Consider the following 5,038-nt stretch of genomic DNA (forward strand, 5'->3'; position numbering starts at 1 on the left):
AATATAAGCTTATAGCAGAGTTAATCTAGTTGTGTAGCAGTGGGAAGAAAGACCCACAACTCTCCATTCCACAACTCAGTTCTCCACCACCACATGTTTGTTCAGCATTTAGCATACCAGAGAAAGATGTAGCAATAGCTAAACATCTTTCAAGATTTAGCAGTCTCACGTAAACAAGAATCTCAAACCAAAAGGCTCTTTTCAGAGCCATTATTTAACAAAAGAGAAGCAGTTGCATAGTCTGCATTTTTTTTTTGTTTTTTTTTTTCATTTAATTTGTTAACTCACATACACATACATAATACTTTACAAAAAAAAAAAAAACTTAATAGTAAAAGAAATAAGAATAATATTACATTACATAATAAGTGTATAGACATTAAGAGGCCAAAATAAGTTTAGAATCAAACTTTAAGCCATGACCACCAGTTAAAATTATATTAGGCATACATCAATAAAATATTATAAATACAATTCAATAATAAATAAATAATAAAGTTGAATTAAGGCAGTGTGTCAATTATTCATTAATTTGACCAAAATGTCAAGTTTACAAACAAGCACATAGCAATTATAACACTACACACTACATTAATTATTTGTAGAAGTCTAATGAAGATAAGCCTATCCAATAGTGACGTTAAAGGGTCGAAACCAGGACTTTAGATTGACAATGATTGAAAAATGTTAAATAATAGGCACAATGTATACATCCTATGTACAGAGTCCAGTTAGAATATGTAATTATGCATCAAATTGATATATTATTATTACTATTATTATTATTATCATATACATACATACATTACAAATATATATTTGAATAGTTTCGTATTTCATGTAATTCAGCTTGTCAGATGTTCTTTAAAGGCACAATGCTACACCACCTTCGTTAGGACCCACTCTTAAATATGCCTCTTTCCCGCTTTGGCTCCTCACACACAAGCCAATATCAATATACCTGTATATACTGTATATATACACTTTTGTATTAACAAAATAAATTTATTTAATTCAAGATTTGAAAAAGATGACATTTATCAACTTTATGATGTTTTAAGAATTCCGCATGAAGGGCGATGCAAAAATGGATCCGTATTTGATGGAATCGAGGCATTTTGTATGTTTTTTTTTATCGTTTTGCGCATCATGTCGATATGCAGACATGGTTCCACACTTCGGTCGGTCATAACAGAGTTGTTTTTGGCAACGTGCAAAACCGTGGACATCATTATTTACAACAATTGTATTGGTCAAAGATACATTGCCATCATGTACTGTTATAAAAGAAACAGAAATCGGTACCAGTTATTTGATGGAATCGAGACATTTCGTTTTTTTTTTTATTCCGGAACTTGCAGTTGTATTGGGTAGAGTACTATTAAACGTTAATCTGAAAAAGTAAAATAAATGAATATTTACTAACTTAGGTACAGTATGTCATTTATTTTTTAGGCCCTAGCCTAGCGCTAGGCCATGCCTAATTATAGGATTAATATATTAAAGCTCCATTCCCGGCAAAATTTCACTAAAAACTGACTTTTTTTAGAAAATATGCATTTGCATTACTCCAATTATTATAAATCATGGAAAAATATTGGCATGAATTTTAGTTTTATGAAAAAGAATTAAAAAAAATGAGAAATACAGACTATTTCTCATAACATATTACCATTTTCTCGACGAATTCATCGCTACTAGGCAAATTCAGAGGTTGTAGATCGCATCCACTGGAATACTCTTGCTTTTATGTATACTTTATACAGTCAATAAAGTGCGCCCTCTCTAATGAGATTAGTTTTTGTACTTCGCATCTCGCACAATGCGGTCGTTCGCTTAGGCTGAGATATGTTTGTTTAAGTGTCAGAATCTCAGTCAGAATCAATTTTTTAACAAATATTATATTTCACAAGTGTCAATACTAGAAACGGAAAATGTCATATCGGCCGTTTTTATGTGTGACAACAGAACCTAAATCGAGGTAAGGCTAGGCCTAGCCTAGCAGCTTTGGATAGGCTAATGTTTTCGGCACCTACAATATTTCTTCTCACGACCTATCGCAAAATCAAACATGAAAAATTCATCTGCATTTATTTTTTGTGTGGAACACAAAAAATCAATTTCATTCTTATTTTACATTTATTTCATTCTTAGGAATGTCAAAATTCAGTTAAACTAGCAATTCCATATTATATTTATAAATCTTTATAACATTATACAAAAATTAGATTTTTCTTAAAAACTGAAATTTTGCCGGGAATGGGGCTTTAATAAATAGCTCAATGCAGCTGATTTTTCGTATCTAATTTATTTTTATATTTTTTCTTCAATTCATATATTTGTAGGGCTTTATGGTAGTAGTAGTAGTAGTAGTAGTAGTAGTATGTAGGATACTAGACCTACATAGGCCTATATAGACCTAGCCTTGGCCTATTATACTACTAGGCCTAGGCTAGGCCTGCCTACACTATATTTAGGCCTAGGTGACAGGTCTATGGGGTGGGCGTTCCCGAAGTTTATCTGGATATCGATCGAAGCCTTACGTTATTTTTACTCTATGAAAGCAAACAAAAACACAAGTGATATACCTATACCATCAATCATTGAAACAAAAGTAATCATATTCATATAAAACGTTTAAACTTACAATTTTCTAGCCATATTTTCTTGGTGAACAACAACAAAGCCCAGGAAGAGATTCGCGAGCTTGAAAACGAATCTAATGTTGACCTGGTGTTGACATGATCGACGACTGCCAATTGACGTACTGTGATTGGTCAGAAGTGTATGTCTGCGTCTGTGACGATGGATTCCCGGCTGATTTTACGTCATCTACGAATGAACTCGACGAAAGTACCCAAGCATTATAAATATAATTACGCATGCGCATATGCCTTACAATAACGTCATACCGTTCCAAGTAACTCGTCGTCGGCGTCGCAGATACTCTTTGGTCGCAGATCTAAAACTCGCTATTCTATCGCTTGAGACTAAAGACCTATTCAGCCTACCTGGATGAGGGGCCTACTGGTAGAGAATTCTTAACAGATTGTCAAGCTATTGAGATGTTTGTGGTCTGCCTAAAATTATCCAGTACTAAAAAGGTAGACTAGGCCTAGCCTAGGATAGGCGGTATAATTAATAGGCCTGGCTAGGGCCTAGCCGGGTGTCTGTCAACCCGTACCCAAACCAACCCGTACCCAAACCAACCCGTACCCAAACCAACCCGTACCCAAACCAACCCGTACCCATACCAACCCGTACCCACTTGAGTCAAACCGTACCCACGTTCCCACGTACCCATCTGTACCCACGTCATTTTGGTCAACCCGTACCCAAAATATATTTGTATCTGTACGATCTCGTGCGGTCTGTAAGATTGTCGTTGCCGCTAATATTATTAAGGTAGGTTTTCTCTCTGGGCCTTTTTTTATCTTTTCTCATAATTTTCAATTTTATTTTCATTAATTTTCTCTGATTTTTATTTTTTCTTTCTCTTTTCTTTTGTCTTTGTGTCTATTCTTTATTTCTTTATTATATATTTAGTTACTTTATATATATATATATATATATATATATATATATATATTTTTTTTGTTATTATATATATTCTTTATTATATTATTTATTATTTATATATATATACATACATATATGCATATATACATATATATATACATTATATATATAATATATATGTATTCTTTATTATATTATTTATATATATAATATATATATGTATTCTTTATTATATTATTTATATATATATATATATATATATATACATACATATATACGCACATACATATATACATACGTACATATATACATACATATGTATGTATGATTTAGAGCCGAGCACCTGATGATTGAGGCTGTGCCCTCATGAAACAGTCTGTAGTGCAAAATAAAATGTAGAGTTTGTAACCTAGTGTCTTTGATTACTTATTTATATTGCTCTACGTGTGTATTGAGCACTTTTGTCTTCATGATGTGGTTCAAACTAACCACGCAGATTACATACACATATATATATATATACATACATATATACATAATATATATACATACATATATATATGTATATATATATATATATATATATATATACATATATGATTTTATGTCAAGCATTGACAAAGACTACAGGAGTAGCCGAAATATTCGCCTAATAAATTTTAGTGTTTCTAAAGTCAACAACTTACGTATTTGAGTTTCTTTACTGTTACGTTATATTATATTATACATACATAATATATAAATATATATACATACATACATATATACATACATGTATATATATGCGTATATATACATATATATATATATATATATATATATATATATATATATACATACATATATATACATACATATACATATATATATGTATATATATATATATGTATATATATATATAAAAACAGTGTACAATCATTGAAAGTTGTATATACATAAAAAACTGGAGGGCTGCATTGGCAAACAAGATAGAAAAAAACAAAAACTCTGGAGAGATGGTAATAAGTTGCCAGATATATAATTTTATTCATATATATATATATATATGTATCAAATAAAACTCAGGAACAAGGTATATATTTGCCAAATTTAATACAGAAAATTCACAAACGTTTTCGGCCATAGGCCTTCATCAGGTGTACAGCATAAAAAAAAGAAAAAACTATATATACAAATATAACGGACGTAAGACAAAGCAACATAAGACGTGAAGCAACGCTATGACAGAAAAAAGAACAATAGCCTTAAGGGCGTATGCCAAGCTACAAGCTTGACAGCAGTCAAGATAAAAACGCGGGAAAAATATACTATGGTAAAAATCATATACATATATATAAACTATATATAAGAAGAAATAATATGTAGGCCTATATGAAAATAAAAATGAAAACGAAAAAAAAATATATATATATATATGAACAGTATATAAAAAAAAGAGCTGATCAATAAAAGCAACAATAATCAAACACATGGTCCAAAATCCAAATCCAAACAAGATAGAAATTAAAACGAAAAAAAA

The 5,038-nt window shown here is 30.7% G+C and overlaps 1 protein-coding gene across 4 annotated transcripts in view; it reads left to right on the plus strand.

Moving 5' to 3' along the window:
• The first annotated feature begins 2,899 nt into the window (after positions 1-2,899).
• The window catches only part of LOC117100898 (probable tubulin polyglutamylase ttll-15), a 25,302-nt gene continuing 23,163 nt past the window's right edge, over positions 2,900-5,038 (plus strand). For 2 of the 4 annotated variants that reach the window (XM_033240731.1, XM_033240733.1), the window contains exon 1: positions 2,900-3,104. The gene's annotated coding sequence lies outside the window, so the exon portion shown is untranslated. Of the gene's footprint in view, positions 3,406-5,038 lie in introns of all 4 variants that reach the window. The other 2 variants (XM_033240730.1, XM_033240732.1) reach the window with 2 other exon arrangements.

The sequence above is a fragment of the Anneissia japonica genome, unplaced genomic scaffold (genome assembly GCF_011630105.1).
Source record: "Anneissia japonica isolate Jap-2015-1 unplaced genomic scaffold, ASM1163010v1 scaffold287858_len863314_cov180, whole genome shotgun sequence".
NCBI classification, from domain to species: Eukaryota; Metazoa; Echinodermata; class Crinoidea; order Comatulida; family Comatulidae; genus Anneissia; species Anneissia japonica.